Source organism: Engystomops pustulosus, chromosome 2 (genome assembly GCF_040894005.1).
Source record: "Engystomops pustulosus chromosome 2, aEngPut4.maternal, whole genome shotgun sequence".
NCBI classification, from domain to species: domain Eukaryota; kingdom Metazoa; phylum Chordata; class Amphibia; order Anura; family Leptodactylidae; genus Engystomops; species Engystomops pustulosus.
Window position 1 is genome coordinate 233,587,844 of NC_092412.1, and position 24,480 is coordinate 233,612,323.

The 24,480-nt window shown below is 40.8% G+C and overlaps 1 protein-coding gene across 1 annotated transcript in view; it reads right to left on the reverse strand.

Annotated features, from left to right (window-relative positions):
• The window catches only part of HTR1F (5-hydroxytryptamine receptor 1F), a 162,064-nt gene that overhangs the window by 63,206 nt on the left and 74,378 nt on the right, over positions 1-24,480 (reverse strand). The gene's annotated exons all lie outside the window — the stretch shown is intronic.

Here is a 24,480-nt window from a genome sequence, read left to right on the forward strand (position 1 = left end):
AAATTGGTTGCATAAAGTCAAGGAGAGATTAGCACAAACATCAAGCACTCACTGCTCTATAACAACTCTGTGCTGTGATTGACAAAATACACTAGACTTGGATGAGAACCTATAAGTGATGACCCTGGACAAAAGGGCATGAAATACAGTGCAAGTAGCATTCTGAGGCAGGGAGAGTTTGACTCCGGTGCTAAACGCTCCACCAGACGATGCCATCACACTCGGCCATAAAAGAAACATGATCTGGAATGTGTTAAGAAACTTGACAACATACTGGTAAGGGTTTAATAGGTCAATTTATGCTCACAGGTTCCCTTTAAGAAGTCCATATACTGATTGGTATTGCCTTTCTGCTGTAGTATCTGTATTACGGCCCCAAAACAGAACTTGACACTCACGCTTATCCAGTACACACAGCGATGTCCTAACGTAGGGATAATGCACACAGTGATGTCACACAAACAGTGATGCCACAGTGCAAGGATAATATACACAGTGATGTCATAGTGCAAAGATAATATACACAGTGATGCCACAGTGCAAGGATAATATACACAGTGATGCCACAGTGCAAGGATAATACACACAGTGATGCCACAGTGCAAGGATAATACAGTGATGTCACAGTACAGGGATAATACACACAGTGATGTCACAGTACAGAGGTAATACACACAGTGATGTCACAGTACAGGGATAACACACACAGAGATGTCACAGTACAGAGGTAATACACACAGTGATGCCACAGTGCAAGGATAATATACACAGTGATGTCACAGTACATAGATACAGTAGTTCTCGGACTATAAGGCGCACCGGAGTATGAGGCGCACCATCAATAAATGCCTGCTTAAACGTCTAGGTTCATATATAATGCGCACTGCATTATAAGGTGCACCTGATTATAAGGATGAATGACCAGCAGGTGGCAGACCAGCCTTATAGTCCGAAAAATACGGTAATACACAAAGTACAGAGATAATACACACAGTGATATAATAGTACCGGGATAATACACACAGTGATGTCACAGTACAGGGATAATACACACAGTGATGTCACAGTACAGGGATAATACATACAGTGATGTCACAGTACAGGGATAATACACACAGTGATGTCACAGTACAGGGATAATACACACAGTGATGTCACAGTACAGGGATAATACACACAGTGATGTCACAGTATATTGTGATATATTCCTGAAATTATATTATCAGTCACACCAGATGTGTATACACACAAAATAAGGAAATTGTATCCCATAGTAAAACTGAGTCGAACTAATTAAAATGCTACTTAGTTAACCCTATGTCTTAATAGATGGTTCCCATAGCAGCTGCTATTCTTGTAGCTGTGCCAATGGTTTCTGGCCTTAACAGCATCTAATAGGTGGAGAACAATTACATGTGTTGGTCTCTGTTCTCATGTTTTTCTCATGTGTCCAATACTGCAAACCTGATAAGTTTCCTATTACTGTCCTTAATTCCAGGTCTTGTGGTTCTTTGCAAACAGAAAAGTTTTGCGCTGTCACATCGCGACTCGCAAACCTTTTTCTTTACAACATTTAAGTTTTAATTACATTGATTCCACAAAGTAAGACACAATGGAAAAAGACATTGTAGGCGCCGGACCAGATACAACATTCCCTTCTTATTCCCATAAAGGAAATGTCCAGCTCCATTCACCTTGGATCTTTTGATGCCTGGGGCACTTGGAAGGAGGAATATTATATAGAAGTCTATAGTTGGGCAGCTGTGCACTAAAAATACAATGTAAAGAACATTGTTTGGCTGGAGTCAGTATGATAGAAGTCTCATAAAGATAGAGCCCCGGGCACTTTATATGTTATTGTAGTCTCAGAACTGCAGGATCCATTCTACTTGCGAGAATCCTATAGGATGTCTGTATCTTACACAAGGCACTGCACTATATATCCATTGAAGTGCCCCCTTTAGCTGGATATAAATAGTTCATATTCTTACATTACTAAAATCCCATTGAAAGTATAGAAAGTTTTAGAAGTCTATTAAATATATAAAATGTTGGGTCTAACTGTACATTTTGGATTCTGTTTCATCCTTTCTGCGGATTTTTTGTAAATAGAGACAAATTTTCGCACTCCTTGCTTGCTGAGGAGGATACTGTTTTTGGTTAAGATGAGCAGACCCGTCATTCAGTTCGGGATCGGCCGTGGGACCTGGACCTATTGCCGGATTGCCAGGCCGCATAGACTATGGGGCAGATTTACTTACCAATTCCTTGGAGTTCACCTACAGTGTATTGTCCGCTGATAATGCACTGTGCCGCGATTCACGAAGATCATGCGCCCGATATCCTGCATGTGTCGCTTCCTCGCTCAGGTTCGACAGAGTTCACCTGGTTTATGTAAGTGCTTGATCTTGTGACACAAATTTTAAGTTAAATGCCATGGTTTGTCCAAATCCGCCGGCCTGCATCCGATTTGTGTCGCATGAAGGCCGGCACGATTGTGACACAATCCGATCACGTGCGGCATGGCTGACCTGATCGGAGAAGGGACACATGCAGGAAATCGGGCGCCAATCTACGTGAATCGTGGCATAGTTCATTTTTGTTGAACACTCCGAATCGGGGAATGCACAGTACCGTGTAAGTAAATGTGCCACAATGTTCTGGTTTGTGGTTTGGGTTCGGTGTCCCTTGGTCAATCACAGCCATGGCTAATTGCTAGGAACATCAATTTGTCGAGTTGGCTGTTCGGCTGTCAAACTGACAATATGTCTGGGTCAGGTGGCCAAACCCTGAAACGGTCGACAACCATGGGTTCCGCTATCTCAGTCTGTGATGTCTCCAGTACACACTGATATTTAGCTCCATTAACTCAATTTCATGCATAGACACAGCAGCAGCATGGACAACACTATGCAGCAGCGTTGAGCAGTGAAGTTGTGAATAGAAAATACTTACAAAAACCACTTACTAGAAGCCGAAGCACGTCTGTGTCTGGCATCACTCTAGCTTTTCTCTGCTGCTGCAAATGTGTATTTAAATCTGTTATGTGTTAAAGGGAAACAGTCACCTCCGCTACCCTCATAATCCCCAAACAGCATCTTGTTCACCACTTTTGATATGTTAAAATTTAGTTTTTATATCTTAAAAAACGTTCCTGAATTCTTCTGGAAAAGAAAATAGTGGTGATAGGGTGCGGGGTTGTACAGCCGTGAGGAGGCGGGGTAGCTTGCATAGTTGAGCTCTCCTGCCTCCTGGTCTCTATGTTAGACTGTAGGAAGATTTTCAAGATATTAAAACACCCTTTCAACACTTGGAAAGGGGGGAAGAAGATACTTTTGGGGGGTAGTGGAGATGACAAATTCTCTTTAGTCTCTGAATGAAGTTTGAGTATAGATTTCACTCAAGAAACACAATGCACAATAAAAGATTCTACCGTTTTCTTCCCCTTCAACTTTCTTCTATGTGTCACAGCCGTGAACGACTTCCACTTTGGACAACTGTCAGGAATGGGAACCTCTTGGTGTACCTTGCCGTTACTGCGAGAAAAATTCAAGCCCTACCCCTTTTCCAAGCTCCACCCTCTCCAGGGACGCCTACAACAGCAGACAATGGATATGATCAGTAAGACATTCACACATTTTCTCTGCAGGATTCTGTTTCTTTTTTTACTTTTTACCATCATTTCTTTTACCGATATTTCTTGACTGGCTTTAGAAAATTGTCCCTTACATTCATTGAAGGATTCATTTGAAATCACCATTGGGGACCAGTCTGAGGTGAGTAGTAATGACCCCTGTCCAGTGCTGTGGAATATGCTGGTGATATGTAAGCAAGACAATAATATTATAGAGTGCGAGCTCGGTAGGGTAGAGTATTGTGTCATTCATGTTGCTGAAAATATTTCTGTTATAGTAAATAATAGACTATATAGCACATGACTAATTTATGATAATATTCCTAGACTGGTGTATGGAAACATCCCAGCCTTACAGAAGCTCACAGGCGGAATGTGAAGGCGGCCATTGAATAGAGTGATCTGTTCTTTCTGCATAGATGCACCGCTGGTAGGAACGGCGACATCACAGCTTGAGAAATACGCAGTTGGCAAACACTGGAGCATGCTGGAGGCTTCCCCGAGTCATGATTAGATATGATGTTGGGTCCTAGAACATGTAAGGAGGACACGGATGATTTCCTTTTGAGATAATTAGCATTTTTCATTGAGAAAAATGGAATTAAGGTCACTAAATAACTTCTCCTCTATAAGAATAAAATGATTTGTAACTAGAGACAAACTTATAGAAAACCTTAAAGGACTAAACGCTCTTAACCCATTTGAGCCATATTCACAGAGCAAGTAAGAGATCTTCAAATCGTAAACTATCAAAAACTTCAAATCAACTTTTATAAATATGCTAATGCGCCAGAAGGGCTCTGGGGTATAACCTGTAGCTTCATAGGTTGTGCAGACGCACGTATCACCCTCCCCCTGCTTGCTCGGTACTTCCCCCATACACCTGTCTGCTATACTTACGCAATGGGAAAGCAGAAAGTGCTCCTGCATAGTGTAACTGCCTACAGCACAAACGGCAGTGGTGGATTATAATATAGATGGTGTGGGCAGTAGCCCAGGGCCCAAGCCTTCTAGGGGACCCATGGCCACCTAAACCATCAACAAAATTTTGTAGTGAGAAGGACCTTTGTGCATCTGATTCTAGTACCATATGTAGGAAGTGATTTCCAGACTTGTAGGGGTTATAATATTCATACAGCCCAGGGTCCATGGGAGTCATAATCTACCAGAGGGGCTCTGGTAATGCCCCCACAAGCCCTAACTTGAAGAGTGAATGAAGAGTTTTCCACCATAGCTGCTATGGGGCCCGCAGTGTCAAGGGGCCCCAGCATCCGACCTGACACACTAAAGAATGAAGGATGCACACCATATAGTATGGTGCACATTGTACAGTATAATATACATACAACAGTGCACATCATCCCCAGTACACAGCATGAATCAGCAGCTCAGTTGAAAAATATCGGGGGAGAGGGAAGGGACAGAAGAACTACAGGACTGTATAAAAGTTCATGAATGAGTGTCTATACAAACATGTATATTTGTACTGATGGGTTAGGGCGGGGCCCATTCCAAAGTCTGCTATGGGGCCCTGCCTCTCCTAGTTACGCCCCTGGCTCCTATAGTTGCTGAAGGAGCTTTCCAAACAATAAAAGGTCATGTGAGTTATCACTGTGATAGGAGTGAACTATCCATGTTGTGTTACCAATCTCTAAGAATTATTGCTTTTAGTGACAACAGACAAATCTCTGCAGAATTGTCTCTAGTATGTTCTGTAGCTTACTTACTAGATTTGACTTTCAATGCTTATCGAGCACATTGCTCTGCAGATGATGCTGAAACATGCTGATGACGGGATCATTCAAGATTCAATTTGCTGAAACTTCACAAAATGTTTCAAAAAATTGAGGTCAGAAAGGTCAGAACCAATGTTGTCCTGGAAATTGGTATATATCCCCCTTAAGTTCTCTAAAATACAGATGTTTGCTTATAGAAAAAGGGTCCTATCTGGTACAAATATGCTTTCGTTAGGGTTGGCGTCAGGGTTAGAATTAGGGGTAACACTAATCCTAATGCTAACCTTCGTGAAAATTTGTAAAAAATGGACCATTTTATATATTTAAAAAATCTGTTATATGGCATTTCCAGGGGAATTGAAACAATATCGGTTGCCTGAATCAAATCAGGGGGAAAAAAAAAATTGGATTCAATTGGTAAATTTATTCCGAATCTACTAATTGAAAAAATAGATTTGCCCAGCTCTAATTATTACTCATACCTTGAGAAATCATGAATATTTTATGGAATTTTTATTTTTATTCTTTGTACGTTATTAGCAAATAAAAAACAAGGCCAACATATCCTTTATTTACAGTATTCTGGATTCCTAGCAGGTTCTGCACCCATCATTTTGTGTTTTCCTTCCACCACTCAAGTACCCAATACTAGATATTTTTATTTCAAGACCCAGATGGTGGAGCCACATGGAAGAGCCTTGACATTAGCTCAGTGCTCCCTATACTGACCCCAGGCACTTGTCATAAATCTTCTTTAATCCGCTCAATCTTTCAGACTTCTTTTCATCACTTGTCATCTTCAAATCTTAATACCTCTACTTTTTCATTTGCATATTTAATCCTAATTTATCTGTTAAAGGGAAAGTATTGCCCTTGGTTTATATTTTACTAATTACAAATAGAGGTTGAATAAATAGAAGCTAGTTTTTTGAACCTTACAAACTTGTAGAGTACAATTAATAAATGGGTTGATTTTACATTTAAAGGGATACTTAGAGGAGGCCTATATAATTTTAAAAAGAATTCAAGTGTGTTTTTACAATGATACAATAAAGAATAATTCCAAAGGGAACTGCAACATTAATACAGAACCTACTGCTAATAATGGCAAAGTCTTACACAAGATGATGACATTCTGACAACTTTAAAGGAAATATACCATTTGCTTTTACGCATTGTGACCCAAACATACCTTGAGAATGCTGTAGCTACACTGATGCAGAAGCATCTCCTTCTAAAGGTGCCCAACACTTAAAATCAATCAGCACTGCCTGAGGAGTTCCTTTGGCCCACCAGATAAAATTACTTTTCCATCAGCACCTAGGACCTCCAAATTGTGGTTACCCCTGGAATATAAATTGGGGTAAACCCTCAACCCATCGGGAACCAATCCAACACTGTAGACCGGGTCATATCTACCAAAATACAGACAGCATTAATCAACCTGAGCTGGATGACTCATACACAGCAGCTGGGGGATGGTGTAGCAAATGATTACTTCTGCCTGTCAGGTACAACACAGCGATGATGTATTCTCGGCTTATGCTGGGCAGGACAAGGCATAAAATCAGTGCATAATTAGGGTAAGAGGAAAGCGCCGGGAAAGACACAGGTGCGACAGAGCCTCATTATCATATCATTATCATTGTTTTTTCAGCAAAACCATTCAGTTGAATGGGATCTAATTACTGCTAACCTGGATCATTATTAGGGAAAAAAGTCTGCCTGTGTAGGAACAAACTTAGTGATATTTAGGATGCTAACATCCAAGGTCCATGGAGATCTCTCATTAACACAGAACAACAAATCTACCTCCTTCTAAAGGTGCCCATACACTTAAAGTCAATCAGCAGTGCCTGAGGAGTTCCTTTGGCCCACCAGATAAAATTCCTTTTCCATCTAGGACCTCCAAATTGTGATTACCTCTTGGATTATATATTGGGGTAAAGCCTCAGCCCACCGGAGGCCAATCCAACACCGTTGACCGGTTCATATCTACCAAAATAATGTTTCTTTGGATGAAATCTACCAAGAAACTATAAATTTAGCTAAGAAAAACTGCTGTCATCATCTAGAAAGAAATTAGCCCTTACATTTTTAGGCAGTCTATGAATAGCCTTTCCATAAAATCATTCTTTTCCCCAGAATTACAGAACATGGCCGCCCAGCTTATATGTTGTCCAAGTAGACCGAGATGTGTATAGCTGCATCTGTGAACTTAATGGTACATTCAATGGATGTTCAACCATCAACCTTAATTTTTATAATTTCTATGGTCAACTTAATCCATGCAAGAATAAATATATTTCTATGACTAATATACACTTTCAGACTTCAGAATAGCTTCCTATTGTTCTTGACAAATCTTACCTGGAGAACTGGGAAATTCAAAGATCACTTTAAGAAATTTTTGCAAGGGTTTGTTTAATACCTCCTGATGTGGATTCAATGGAAAAGCTTCCAATATATATTATGGAAACATAAAAAATGACATTCGCAGGGTCATGTAATCACCCAAGGTAATGCCAGAGCGACTTCGTGATGCTAAAAGTGTGAAAATGTAATACATTATCTAGGCTTTCTCTTACTTTACATCCTTTGTGTATTTTTACAAGTTTGATTTTGTGTTTTTAAGGGAAACCTACCATTTGCTTTTATGCATTAGGAACTAAACATACCTTGAGAATGCTATAGCTACACTGATGCAGAAACATATCTTGTTTATATCTTGAACATGCTCAAAAAACAATTATAAAATTCAGAACCTTGGGAAAGATGGGTGCAGGCCACTGCACTACATAAACAAATTACACGCAGCCTTCTGAACTCTACACACAGGATTAATCAACCCGAGCTGGATGACTTATACACAGCAGCTGGGGGATGGTGCAGCAATTGATTACTTCTGCCTGTCAGTTACAACACAGTGATGATGTATTCTCTGCTTATGCTGGGCAGGATAAGGCTGGATCAGTTCATAATTAGGGTGAGAGGAAAGCACCAGGACAGCCACAGGTGCGACTGAGCCTCATTATCATATCATTATCATTGTTTTTTCAGCAAAACCACTCAGTTGAATGGGATCTAATTACTGTTAACCTGGATCATTATTAGGGAAAAAAAGTCTGCCTGTGTAGGAACAAACTTAGTGACATTTAGGTTGCTAGCACCCAAGGTCCATGTGAATTGGATATTTAGATGACCCCACCGATTGTGAGCATAGGCACAAACCATTGTCCAAATGATGATTTGTCTCCATACAGTTTTGTGTTTTGACCTCAATCATCTCCAAGCAATCAAAGTGTTATACCAAACAGCAAAGCATTCATAGAGGCTGTTTTTCCGCCAAAAGGTGACGAAAGTTTTTTTAACAGACTTTTTGTTTTTATCGTCTACCGAATCCAAACATTTTTTCATAGAATGTATCTTTAGCCGATACAGATAGCGAAAAAATGCATAGAATTCTTCCGGTCATAGATTTGTCTGAACTGCTGTCCATAACCCCATGGATCATGATGTGAGTTCACTATGGAGCAATGACCTATTTTATGGTGCATTATATCAATCCGTTGTTATTTTGGCGGACGTCACAATCTTGTAAATTAACATCTTTCCATCTCGCAGTCATGTCTTACCATATAAATCAGTTCACTAGACGGGAATTATCCTTCGTTTCAGGATGACTTGACCCTCTGCGCTATATGTTTAAATAGAAGAAGCAATTTAAGCCAAGTCTTTTCAATTACTTCACCTTTCATGAACCCAAACTGCTAGATGGAAGACGTTTCTGAGAAGGAGTCTCTCCACCACCCTCGTAGCTCTCTGGGGGTTGTCTTCCATATTTAGAGGTCGTAACTTAGTGCTGTGAAGGATAGAGAATACGCTTCTGTTCACCATGTAGTCATGACATTGGAAGTTCACATTCTGACAAACCAATGTCTTTTAGTTCATCCTGAATATATGTATATATATATAGTCAGAGGTATACTACAGCCACTGCACAGTATATGGATTGGATGTTTGATTCTAAGAAGGAGAAAAGCCATAAACATGTCCAAGACATGATGGTAGGCATATATAAATTGTGTCGCAGGGTGGAGCAGCTATAACTTTCAGTGGGATGTAAGTTTGCATTGCAAGGAATTAATTAATTGGCTGGCGCACGTCCGAAAATGGTCTAAGCTAACTCTCTATTCACGAAGGTGAAATAGTTTTCCCCCATAAATGTGCCAAAAAATAGGTTAGGAAACTAGAGGCGCCGTAATAGTTTTGGATTCCCAAGTGGCGCCAAAATTATCCACCGCCCCTAAAACAAAAAAAAGTTGTGAGTGTTGGAAAGTATATTAATGAATGCCCCCAGAAGAATTTATGCATCAGTTGTTTCAGGCACAAATATAGCATTTTAGCTTCCCATGCACAATTAAAGGGGGTTTTCAGATTCTTATAATACTAGTGACCTATCCAAAGAATTGGTCATTTTTAGTGACCAATGGAGGTCCTATACTATCGACATCCAACCGAAAAGCCCAATGTAGAATTGGTATGAAGCTGATAGCTCTATAGTCTTATTGACCTCACTGAGAGCTGCGTCTCTTGAAACACCACAATGGGAGGGAGCTGTGTTAATATAGTTTCAAACCCAGTGTAAAATAGCTAAATGGGTGTCAGTTAGTGCACCCTAGTCATCAACTAATGACCTATAATCACAGCAAAACGGGCTAAAAATGCTAATAAAAATCATGTTCCGAGACAACAGGCCATCAAACAGACATTTCGTTCTCATGCACCAGATCTTCAGATCCTCCCCACTGGAGGATACTAACCAATACCAATACTAAAGGCGGAGATACAAGGAGATACAAGAGAAGTAAACCAAATTTACAGGTTAGGGGTCTTTTCTTAATGAAATAAGTAGGAGCCCTGGAATAATTTTATGTAGTGGGCTTTGGGAAAAAAAGCAAACAAAAATGCTTGTAAAAACCATACTGAAAAACTCAAGATCTGAACGGTCAATGAAGTGTTTTACCGTCATATAAGTGTTAGAAGTTGGGTGTTAGGAGAGTAAGAAATTGCTTTGAACCCTTTGAATTGTTATTTAGCTATTGAAAGAACATGAAAACCTTAAATGTAGACAAGATATGATAGATGTTTGTGGGCTCCGAGAAAGACACTAAAGCAAGAGGACAGTTCTGTGCTCTGTCACTTCGCACTGTGTTCATTCTGGATAGCAGGGGTGCAGTAATCTTTAAATAGATCCTTTCACAGATATAACACAACATCTCGACTAACATCTCCTCCATAAGAGTATGAATGGGATTAAGGAAAAGATTCCGCACATCACTCCCATTTTTAGAGAGTTGCCATGGAAATGTTTTATGTTTTGCTTGAGGTAGACTGTTAAAAGGAATCCAATGATGCTTCACCTAAATATCTCTTGAAGTTTTATAACAAATCAAGGTAATGAGTGGCAGAAGTAATATTCTTCCATGTATATTTACAGGAGGGGCTTCAACTGTCTACCGGCAAACACAGCAGGCATCGGGAGTCATACATCCTACCTACAGAATGATCAACAGAACTTTTGTTGGCGCCGCTAAAATTACATGTGGACCGATTTAAAGGTAGTTTGTCAGGTCTAAAGACCCCCTCCACCCCATAATAGGGCATTGTATGGGGCTTGGGAATTTATTGTGAACAAAAAGTCACAACTGTCTACCAGCAAACACAGCAGGCATGGGGGGTCATACATCCTACATACAGAATGATCAACAGATCTCTTGGTAGCACCGCTAAAATTACATGTAAACAAATTTAAAGGTAGTTTTTCAGGTCTAAAGTCCCCCTCCACCCCATAATAGGGTCTTGTAAGGGCCTTGGGAATTTATTGTGAACAAAAAGTGACAACCTTCTATCGGCAAACACAGCAGGCATCGGGGGTCATACATTCTGCCTACAGAATAGTCAACATATAAGATACTCTATCACAGTGATGGCAAACCTTTTAGAGGCCGAGTGCCCAAACTACAACAAAGACCTGCTTATTTATCGCGAAGTGCCAACACAGAAATGTAATTTGAGATTTATACTCCCTTCTCTGTCACAGTTTTCATTGATACCAGCCCCTGAGGACACCAATAAAGCAGAAAATAGTCCCAGGTACAGCTGTCACTTTAAAATATCTCTGTGCACAGCAAGTCCTGGGCTGTCTGGGACTGCAGGAAGATACCTGGAGTCATCTCTGGTGATTGCCTGAGTGCCCACAGAAAGGGCTCCGAGTGCCACCTCTGGCACCAGTGCCATAGGTTAGCCATCACTGCTCTATCAGGTCTAAAATCCCCCTCCCCCCATAATAGGGCCTTGTACGGGCCTTGGGAATTTATTGTGAACAAAAAGTCACAGCCTTCTATCGGTAAACACAGCAGGCATCGGGGGTCCTATATTCTGCCTACAGAATGGTCAACATATTTCATAGTAACACCGCTAAAATTACATGTAGACAAATTTAAAGATATTCTATCAGGCCTAAAATCCCCCTCCCCATAATAGGGCCTTGTATGGGCCTTGGGAATTATTGTGATCAAAAAGTTGCAACAAAAGTCACAACTATCTACCAGCAAACACAGCAGGCATTGGGGGGGGGGGGGTTATACATCCTACCTATAGATTGGTCAACAGATCTCTTGGTAGCACTGCTAAAGCTATATGTAGACAAAATGTACTCTGTCAAGTCAATCCCCCTCCCCTCATGATAGGGCATTGTACAGGCCTTGGGAATTATTGGGATCAAAAAGTCACAACAAAAGTCACAACTATCTACCGGCAAACACACCAGGAATCGGGGGTCATACATCATACCTGTAGATTGGTCAACAGATCTCTTGGTAGCACTGCTAAAACTATATATAGACAAATTTATTGTCTCAAGTCAATCCCCCTCCCTTCATATTAGGGCCTTGTACAGGCCTTGGGAATTGTTTGGATCAAAAAAATCTGGAATGCGTAAATAAGATGCAATGCAAGTAGTGGAATGTTGAACGCCAAGAAAGAAATTAATGAAATTTGCTTTTTTCGACTAGACATTATATCCTAGTTCTCGCTCTGCCTTGTTCAAGATATCACCTTTAATTAGATTCTCCGAAACCATTTTATGTTTCTACATTGCACAAAGATAATTCATGTGTAAGAGACACAATAACAGACTCCAATTCAGGATGAGGCTAACGTACATTCCCTTTCTTCTGCAGTTAGGGAAAAACAAAGAGGCTGAATTACTGATTTATATCACAAAGTGAAGGTTACTTTTATTGAAAAATCAGCCAGTTCCTTTAATGGGGAAGAGTTTCCATGTTCCATCTGTGACACAATGCCCCAGCTCCGATTTTCTCAGTACAGACCCTCACTGCAGTGGAAGACTTCTGTTTATATACTAAAGCAATAACTCAGAAGGAGGGGCTGTGCAAGAAGTGAACACAAACAAGAGTGCACCACAGGGCCCCAAGTCCAGCTACAATCCTGGAATATAAATAACTTTTTCACAATCCTGCGGCTACTTATAACACACAGGTTTGGTTACAAAGATCTCCAGGGCCAATACTTAACAAGATTTCTATGGTCAAACACAGGGCCAGCTCCACGTTCCAGAAGGCTTCTGGGCAACAGAGCATCAGTGGGCCCTCAATAAAAATTTAGAAACTAAAACAGTCTCTTTTTCCCTAAAATATCCCCTAGTTTATTATACCAAACAGTCCCCTTATGGTTATTTTATGTATATCACTTCATGGTTATTTTATTACAGGGACTTATTTAGCAAGGGTCCCGCGGCCGCATTTTTGTCGGGTTTCCAAACTTTTCGGGGATCACGTCGCATGCAATCGGATTTTAGCGCACCGGCGCCGGCTTTCATGAGACAGAAATCAGGGCATAGGCCGGCGTACGATCCAACGGATTCAGACTAAGCGCAGGACTTAACATTTAAATTTGTGTCGCATCCAATGCACAGGGAGGAAGATGGTGAACTCGGCGGACCTGATCAGGGAAGCGACACAAGCAGGAAATCGGGCGCACAATCTTCTTGAATCGGGCAAGTGTGTATTCTGGCGGACATTCCGGATCGGGGATTGCGCAGGACCGGGTAAGTAAATGTGCCCTGCAGTCTCCACAACCCCATGGATTCCTTATGTACAACCTTATGTGCCCCCCCCCCCCACTTGCCTGCCGCTTGCCCTGGTCAAATGTGATGCCGTTACGCTTTATGTTTGTTTCTCTATGAAAAGGTTTATCGTCATGGCTGATGATTGAACATCAACATTGGTCCACAACCAAGTTTAAATTTTGGCCCACTTTTTTTTTTAGTTTGATACCCCTGTTCTAGACAGAGAATCAAAATGGCACAAGTAGAAGTAAAACCTTTTTTTTCTATATAATATTTGATATTTATCAAGAAAGCCTCATTTGAGTGGATATATGTAGACTAAGGAAGACCTTTAGAAAATGTCAAGAAATCCAAGCTATTTTTTTTCCGGATTAAAACATACAACATTTCTTCAATTTTATATTATTTGAAGCTTTACATTTCTTCCTTCAGATAAAAGGAATAGAGCCCAAGAGATTAGATCAGATTTACATCTTGGTCGGAGCAATTTTCCCTCGTCAGTGCTGTCATAGCTTGTCCCCAAATAACTTTTTTTTATTCTTTCCATATATTATAATGACTCAGTGTTGTCACAATAAATATTTTTGCTTTATGAATAGAGATGAGGGAAACAATGACTATTTGCTTTGCCAATTTGGTGAATCACAGCATAATGTGAATTATGGAACCTTCTTTTTGAGATGTAATTTGAGGAAATCTAAAATTACCGACCTGTAATAAAACTCTTCTTTTTTATACTTTATGTGCAGAATGTAAATCAATAAAACTAATTTGTATTCTGTCCAAAGAAAACTTAGAGAGGAAAGATACAGAACCATAAATTTGTGTTCTCTTGTCTTCTATTAAAAGGATATATAACAATAAAATAGATAAATGTAGTCCCCTAGAAGCTAATTGAACCTAAAGGTGCCCGACCACAAGGTAGAAGTTTGTAGGATGAATGGCTGCTGGCCTTCTTCCTTTGTTCCTTTTTCCTGGCCAATGCAGCACAAAATTGAAAAGGCTGGTGTGCTTATTCTTAAAGGAAATCTACCATTTGTTTTCATGCATTGTGAACCAAACGTACCTTGAGAATTCTGTAGCTACACTGATGCAGAAGCATATCTTGTTTAATCACTGAATTGAGTGGTTTTGCTGAAAAAAACAATTATAAAATTATGGTAATGAGGCTGTGGTGTCCCTGACAGGCAGAAGTAATCAATCGCTGCACCACCCCCCAGCTGCTGTACATAAGTCATCCAGCTCAGGTTGCTTAGTCCTGTCTGGACAGTTCAGGAAGCTCCGTGTAATGTGTTTATGAACAGCTTCCAGCATGCAACCCAGATCACTTGGAAAAGGGATTAAACAAGATTTGTTTCTGCATCAGTGTAGCTACAGAATTCTCAAGGTATGTTTGGTTCACAATCCATGAAATCAAATGGTAGAATTCCTTTAAAGTATCCCTGCCCATTCCTGCCTGTTCAGCACTCTTACCTCTTAGTTCCTGACCATGGATTCGTTGCATTGATTTGTCTCATAATGGTGATTGTGTATGCTGATACTTGTAGATGACCCTAGTCTGACCCTAGTCTCTGCCTTGACCCTGGCTTCTCTGAGACTATCCCTTACCCGATTATTTGGTGCCTCACACCGGCATCTCCTAGGTCGGTTGTTATTAGCACTAGGGCAGCTCCAAGAAGTACCAGCCTCAAGATCTTGTTTCCAAGATCCCCATTCAAGTTTGAATGATAAAAACTTACAGGGTCAGTCGAAAATGTAAAAAATAAGCCAAACAATACTGGCCTATAAGTGGTTGGCCTAATAGAACACTGTTACTTTTCACCAAACAAAGGATTTTTATGGTTATTCATTGCATCTCTATATCTTTCTACCTGTTATATCTACATGGATATCTAAAATAGCGTAATACTGTAATATATTTTTATTTACGGCACATTTGTGCTTCCATTGTAGTTATTATTGTGGAGAACCGAACATCGATGCTGACACTGGATTTTACTGTTAGTGATCAAGTGAGCACTAGGGACCAGAGACAAGAAAAATAAACTTATCAGGCTATAACACAAAAACTTAAGAGTAACTGATTTCTATAAGGAAAACTGAAACACACAAACTTGTCACAAGACCTGGATCCAGGACAAAACACTGTAGATACAGTAGACACCAGTTCACATTAGAGATGAGCGGGAATCCTTATTAAGGTCTGGGGTTCCCACGCAATCGGACCATACTGCTGATAGGTGGTAATACAGCCAATCCGGCAAATTGGCGCCCCTACCTACTATCCATTTCTGTGATTGTCTAGGGGTGTCTCCTGGTCCTCTCATTTCTAGTTCACACCTCACAATAAGTTTTTGCAGCAGTTTTTGTAAGCCAGAACCATATGTGGAGACTGCACAGATAAGATATCATGGAAGGATTTGTACCACCCACCGGTAACACCCACGATCGGTGCACTTAAATCCTGCCCCTTTTCCCCAGGAATATCTGGCTGAAGTCCTGGTTAGAATTCCTAGACCAAATCTGCAATGTCTGACACAGAGCTTGAACATTGGGGCAAATTTACTTACCCGGTCCTGTCACGACCCCCGATTCAGACGGTCCGACGAAGATGAAGCCGGGGAGATTCACGTAGCTCGTGCCCCTGAGTTCCTGAATCCATTGCTTCCCCACGAGGTCCGCCAGAGTTCACCTTCTTCTTCCCGGTGCTTGTAAGTGCGTGTATTGCGTCAAAATTTGAAATGTTAATTCCCGCACGTAGTCCGAGTCTGTCGGTTGTCCGACGGCCCGTTCCCTGATTTGTGTTGCGTGCAAGCCGGCGCCAATGCGGCAAAATCCGATCGGGTGCGACACAATCCCCGGCACGATGCGGTGTGGATAGGAAATCGACGGAATATCCGACCAAAGTGCTGCCGCAGGACCCTTAGTAAATGAGCCCCATTGTGTACGGGTCTGCTCAACCCTTGTTATAACTTATTTCTGAGTTTGGTCTGGTTTGATGTAAATTGTTTAGATATTTTCAAAATATTATTATAAAATATAAAATTATTTTGAACAATTATTGACAACTTACAACACTCGTTCCGAATGCTCATAGTATAATTCTATCCTCTTCTGATTTGATACTACACGGACATTGCTCTATGTAACTAACCGCATTGTACTGAGCCAGAATCTCAGAGTTTATACACAAAGCTGGACGTAGTAGGGGTCGTCATTTCTAGCATTAGATTGACTAATAATGAATTCAAATATCTTGCCTTGTTCTGATGAGATGTAATAAGAATGAAACAGACCACAGATGATTTAGAGGTTGCGCATTATGCTTGGGAGGTTGTGTTTGTGCTATTAAAGCGGTAATTCTGTGTACGTTGTATATCATAATGAGGGGATTAATTCCTTCATTCCTTGGATTTGTAGAATAATTGTGATTGTTATGAGCTAGTGACGTGCCCGTGTTCTGCCTTCTGATTTAAGAAGGCTTTTTACTGAACTGGAAAAATGATTGAACATACTGGTTAGGGAAATCTATAAATAGAAGGTCTACCCCTCCCCCACGCCTCATCATGTTTTGCTCTTGATATTTGTGAGTTTTGCAGTTAAATATTAAGTGCTTTTTGTATAAGATGAGAATGAATTTTCAGTAAGGATGGAGAATACAGATTCGGAAATATCCGATGACTATTACAGTTCTAGCAGCCCTGAATAAAAGCTATTGGGGGCTTACATGGCGTGCATACCCCCTAAAATAAATCCATTTTTGAAAAGATTTATTCCAGCCGCATGTCAGATTTTGTTAGCTTCACAGATTTCCCACACACAACATTTCCACTGTACAAAATGTGTTTGCATTAATATGCACAGCTTCAGGATATCACTTAAGATCTCCCGCGCTGCGGAGAAAAAGCAGACGAGGACTTGTTCCATATTTTACAGCTCGGCTAGATGTGGAGTTCTGGCACATGGATTTTACGTACATGAAGTTACTTACTGGGGATATTATTTATGGAGCAATGATTGCAAAATATTGTGCGCAATTTAGAAGGACGACACCGCAACAATGTAGAGTCTAACCGCATAAGTACCACATCACCTTTTACAAATCACTGCAAAATATTTCAAACAAATTTTACAATTTTGACTTTTTGTATTGTATTATTGCAATGTAATTGTGTCACACTTTCAAATTTCTAGACATGTACTGGACCCCTAAAGAAATTCATACTTAGGGCCCCATTATGAATATACAGGCAGTCCTCTGGTTACCTACCAGATAGGTTCTTTGGGCTTGTACTTAAGTTGGATTTGTATGGAAATCGGAACTATATATTTTACAATTGTGGCTCCATAAAAATTTTAGTTTTGCCCCAGTGATTAGTGGATTTTCAAATTTTTTTGCTGTAATTGGAACAAGAATTATGAATAAAGCTTCATTACAGACGCCTTACAGCTGATCATTGCAGCCTGGGACTAAAGTAAAACAATTAAATATATTTGTTATCCTTACAAGATGCCAATGTAATATACGTTCTCCTAAATGGATCAAACATATAGCATATATTATCAGAGGGGAACGGCGCAAGAAGGGACAAAGTGGTAAGGTCCGTCAGAAAAACCACAAAGAGCAACAGTCATACAGGTAATGGTGTTCCTCTGCTTCAACGCTCCACTCTTCAATCCAGTAATAATAGATTCCAAGACGAAAGGAAAATATACAGCGAAAGAGGTACTGTATATTTTCCTTTCGTCTTGGAATCTATTATTACTGGATTGAAGAGTGGAGCGTTGAAGCAGAGGAACACCATTACCTGTGGGACTAAAGTAAAATCCAGAGAGCTTCACCAGAGGTCACAGTGGGCAGAGAGGTCCGTCTGTAACTATGGGTTGTCTGTAAGTCAGGTGTCCTAAACTAGGGAACCACCGGTAATCAATTACTCACCATTTTTTTGGCTAGTTATGGAAACCCTTTTTGAGGTATATCCTAATTGATAAAGGGGTATTCCGTTTACAAGTTATGCCCTGTCCACAAAATAGGTGATAACCTTGTGATCAGTAACGGTCCCAGTGGTGACTGAAGAGAACAGGGGTCTGTAGTATAACAAATGAATGTGGCAATAGGTCAATCCCGCGTGTTACTGCAACATTCACGATATATGTCACTACTGGAAATAGCTGTGTACTGCACTTGGATTTACGAGATGAATAGAGCAGCAGGGGACATGTTTGACTGACAGAACCCCGTTTACATGTGGGTCCCCCTGAGGGACCATCACCATTCAGAAAGCTATTCCCTACCCGACTACCTAGATCAGACTGCTAAACCGGGTCCTTGTATTAGCCAGGTTAAGCAGTCCCAAATTTGGATGATTTGACCTGATAAATTGGGGGTTATTTATCATAGGCACTGGTGTATGATAGCCTGGCCGCTTCTCCAGCACAGTCGGATACATCAAGAGGTTCAGCCCTCTTGATGCATCTGGTGGGGGCCTATACAGTTTTTAGCGCTACATGAGGCACTGCCTGGTGTAAAAATAAGCGCAGCCGTCAAATTTTCTCAGGTGTGCGGAAAGAGGGAAATAATGACAAGTGTTAGCAATCAGGCTACAATTTGCGCTTATTTCAGGGCTTCTACATCACAGACATGGTACAGAAGCCCTGACATATAGCCCCATGGGTGAGATTTATCAGAAGTGTCTGAGAGCAGAACTATTCTAGTTGGCCATGGCGACCAATTGGAGCTCAGCTTTAATTTTCCCACAGCTGTTTATAAAAATGAAAGCTGAGCTCTGATTGGTTTCCACCAGGAACTAGAACAGTTTTAAATTAGACACTTCTGATAAATCTCCCCCATTGGGGCAAATTTACTTACCTGGTCCTGTCGCGACCCCCGATTCGGACGGTCCGACGAAGATGAAGTCTTCTACACTTTTCAGGCTGCTATGGATGCAGCAACCACCTACCAGTAGCACCCACGATTGGTGCACTTCAATCCTGCCCCTTTTGCCCAGGAACATCTGGCTGAAGTCCTGGTTAGAATTCATAGACCAAACCTGCAATGTCTGACACAGAGCCTGAACATTGGGGCAAATTTACTTACCCGATCCTGTCGTGACCCCCGATCCGGATGGTCCGGCAAAGATGAAGCCGGCCCGATTCACGTAGTTCGTGCGCCCGAGTCCCTACATCCATGGTTTCCTGCCGAGGTCCGCCGGAGTTCACCTTCTTCCCAGTGCTTGTAAGTATGTGTCTTGCGTCACAATTCGAAATGTTAAATTCCACGTGTAGTCCGAATCCATCAAGTTGTCCAACACACAGCCCACGATTTGTGTCGCGTGCAAGCTGGGGCCGATGAGCCCCATTCATTGCAGCTAAAATAGTTACTGGGTTGGTAAATTTTCTACTGTACATGTGTCAAACGAAGTTATGACATGGCACCTAAAGCTTAGTTTGTCGTAACTTAAATTGTCTAGATGGAATAAAGTCTCCTATTTCTGACTTTCTATTCAGTACAGTGAATACTCGTGTTTTCAATTACCACCATTTTCACATTTCAAGTACCAATTTTACACCGTAAGAGGACACATTTGTAAAGTCTAAAAAGCCTGAAATAATTAGAGATAATTCAAATAAGTGACGGCGGATGCATAACATTGTTTACTAGAGATGGCGTCTCATTGTTTACTCATCGACAGGCACCACAAACACAGTTTATTTTCTAACACTAACAGGGAGCATAAAAGATCTGCAGAAACCATTAGTTTTTCGGAGAATTGTTTTTTCTAATTTGAAAATTGGTACTTATTATCCAAGCACACAGCCAATATGGGAATGGCTTGGCATCCACCGAGCAGCTTGTTAACAGCACTTACTTAATTTACTAATGGAGCGGAACAATTTTAAGTCACACAGGAGGCAAATGTTACAGTTAATATGAAATTTCTAACGAGGCAAAATATCAAACCGTTTATGAGTCACGACTCCAGAGGCAGTCGCTTGTCTTTCTTATTAGACGGCTCCATTGAAATACTGGGGTACAATTACTAGTTTCTTGAAGTCAACTTGACACAATCATGGCTTTGTGTATGGGCGCGTCTACGGGTGCAATATAGTTCTTTTTGTTGTTGATAAGAAGTACTGTGTGGAAAAATAATAGACAAGCAAGAGAACAACGTAAATAATAGTCCAGGAGCAAGTGGGTTGCCTGGCGTGGTGTTCATGTTTAAGTGACGTGCACAATGCGGGGATGTGCAACCTGTGGTCTTTCTGGAACTAACTGGTGGCATACGGAGACTTTGTTAATGGAGTACCTGCATGAAAGACTCACTTTAAGTGTTCACAGCAGTGTAAAATATTGAACAATGGAGGAAGGATTGTGTATTTTTTATGCAGGAATTTAAAGGACACCTACAATACCAAGTGTTTTCCCTTAAAAAAGTATTTCAGAATACAGAACTTGACTCCTGGTAAAAAAGACCTTCATGAAGCATCATCCTCCATCCATAGGGTGTCGCTAAGAAGGCTCCATTTGTGACTTTCTTGACCATTCTCAGTGTGAATACAAGTTTGGGCTTGTTGTTTTTTTTGATTGGTTAATACCACATCCATCACTCTACTGCAGCTTGGCTCTGGTTCATCTATAGTTAACCACCTATGATTGACAGCTTCTCACTAGGTCTGGATATCAGAGTTCACTCATCAGGGACAGGGTGGACTCATCGGGACAGGGTTCTGATACCACATAAGAGCCCTGCCCACCCTTGTCTTGCTCGCTCTAGAAGTTCCATGGTTTGCTTAAGGGGAACCTGTCCGCAGAAATTGACCTAATAAGTCACTACCAGTATTTTGCCAAGCCGCTGAACACCAACCAGATTATGTTTCTTTCATGTCTCAGTGTGGTGGTCTCATCCAGGAAATCTACTTGGAAGTGAGATGTAAACTGGTTGTATAAAGTCAAGGAGGTTGAGATTTTAACACTGAAGTCAAGCTCTTTCTTCCTCAGAAAGTCCCTTCACTGTAATTTATAGTTCTGCATCCAGAGACATCACTGACCAGATCTCCTGAAGTCCAGTGCATGATGTCAATCACAGAGGGGGAGGAGTTCAGAGCTCCCACCTTGACTTCAGTGTTAAACTCTTCTTCTCCTTGACTTTATACAACAAATTTACAGCTCACTTCAAAGTTGATTTTCTGGATGCTTCCACCAGACTAGACCATGAAAGAAACAAAAACTAAAAGGTGTTATGCTGTTTGACAATATACTGGTAGTGGTTTATTAGGCCAATTGCTGATGACAGGTTCCCTTTAATACAAATCTTCTTATCTCTGTCTTTGGACCTTTAAAAATATTCAACTCCTCAATCAACTCCTAGTGCCCTAGTTTTGCCTGTTGTATGAAGGGGATGACCATAGTAGCAGGTAAAAACACAGGCAAGATTAAAGGGGATTAGTTAAGAAAGAAATTGATATGTGGCAGTTACCAAAATCTGATATATCATAAAATGTACATTTTATTGAACAGGGAAGAGAATACAAAAGATATTAGAGCAAACCAGAAGATTTAGCACTAGATTCTGTGTGTGTTCTTTTTCTATGTATGTTACATAAGGATTTATAGTGGGAATTACCGTGTGGGGTCTATATGTGGTTAGAAAATATCACTTCTGTCACATCCACACATGAAGGGCCACCATGAGAATATCCCTGCAGAGCTGATAATTAATGTGTCTTCCATTTCTCAATGTCATATTTCCTTCCTGAAACAAACGCAGATCCTTGTGAATGTGGGAATTGAAACATGTAACTACATTAGACATGCTGAAAGCATGTAATATAGTCACCGGCAGCTTGGTTTTGTAAGGACACGGATTATAGAAGTGATCCATATGATCCATATATACCAGCGTATGACATCAATCCATTGTGTAAGGGAAATGTTTTACTGTACAGCACAACAACCCTTTGTCATTTCTTAATTTGAAAGGACATTTACCGCCAGGATAAAGGATTGTAAACCAAGCACACTGACATACTTGTGTGTTCCCCCTCTGGCAGTCTCCGCTCTTCTTAAAGCTTTTTATGCCCTTTGGGCCACATGTATCACTCGTTTTTTCTGTTGTTTTTGCGCCTTTTCATTCAGGCGCACCGTTTTTGCGCCATTTTTGCGACTAAACGCCAAACTAGCTGCACAGCAAAAATAACTAGCTTTCCCTCATCTATCTTACCAATCCAGATGTTTTGCTGCGCCTAATGATATTCATCACTTGCAACGCAAAAACGCACTGAGCCCCTTTGCAGAACAGCTCATTTCTAGCAGCAAAGCTCAGCCAGACACTGGTACAGATAAGGGTACATTCACACAGCGGCATGCCCGCCACGCGGGCATACCGCCGTGTGCTGGAGAGGAGGAGGAGGAGGCCCCTCCTCCCTCAATAGAGAATAGCGGCGCACGGCAGCACACACGCCGAAAGATAGAGCATGCTCTATCTTTTTGCGGTGTGCGGGCCGGATCTGCGCCGTATCTGCGCAGTGCCGTTATTGCCGTCTATGGGGACGTACATGCGGCCGCAAATTTGCGGCCGCATCTACGTCCCTGCAGACGGCCATGTGAATGTGCCCTAATAGATACACTACATACACTATAGAAAGGAGCTGCAGACTCTATTTACAGTTCATCACCTTCTATTTACAAAACATTCTGCAAAACTCTGAGCTCACAACAAGAGCAAGAGAAGTTTGCAGAAGTTTGCAGAATGTTGCAGATACTACCGACAAGTGTCCCCCATGTAATTCTGCACAGTATCTGAGGGGGATACTATGCAGAATTACAGGGGTGCAGCAGGAGACCAGCACTGGGGGATCCCCTCCAGGAGAAGCCACTGCTGAGGAGGTCACTGGGTGCAGGGTGTCACACACCTGGGTGCTGCTGTGAGTGTTATCTTCATTCTGGGCTGTGGGAGAAGCAGAGAGGAGCTTGTAGCAGGATCACATGTAAGTGCCTGAATCTAACATTGCGCCTAAACTGCGCCTAAACTGTGTTAAAGTAAAGTGATTAATAAGAGGCAGAAAATTACCTTATCAAACAAAACAGTGCGCCAGAATTTAGGCGCAACTACTACACTTAGGCGCACAAAAGTGATAAATGTGGCCCTTTGTTTTAAGAATGAGCAATGAGCCTGAGATGTTAATAGAGCCTGGAGCCCCTAAGGCTCATTTGCATAATTTTAAGAGCCCTTTTTTTGTAAAAACCAGGGAATTAGAAGTTAAAAGAAGAGCACACACCAGTATGTCCGTGTATTTGGTTTACAATCCTTCTTCATGGTGGTAGGTGTCCTTTAAGTATATCTCCTATTTATAATTATTTATTTTATAGATCTTATATTTGTATCTATCTATCTATCTATCAATCAATTTATTTATTACCTTCTACTGCATGTTTTTATCTTTATTTATTCTCATACAGTATATCTCAATTTGTAGAGATATACACAATTAATACCCCTTGAACCTTTCCTAATTAAATGTAATGGCCACAAACATAAATTTTATGAGATTGATGGTGAACCTTTTAGAGTCTCAAACTACAACCAAAAACCAAATTTTTTTTTTCACAAAGTGCTAAATGCCCAAATTGGGAGATTATTTCAAAATCTAGAAGAATATTTATTATGAAATATTTGCAAAGGCACATATCATTGTCTTTACACTAATACTTGAAGCTTTGTGTTGCTCTATCACAAAACAAACAATACATTTAAAGGAATTGGCCAATTCTTTACCTAATGTGTTCATGTGCCTTTTCTGCTATGAAGATATTCCCTGAATTTTTCTGAAGTGATTCAGCAGTTCTGCTTCTTACTTTTGTTCTTACAGATCATCGGTGCTTCTTTCTTTACATCTTTACAGCTCTGCAGAATAGGAGGAGCTGTAGCAGGAGATTATGACTCATGCTACTCCCTCTT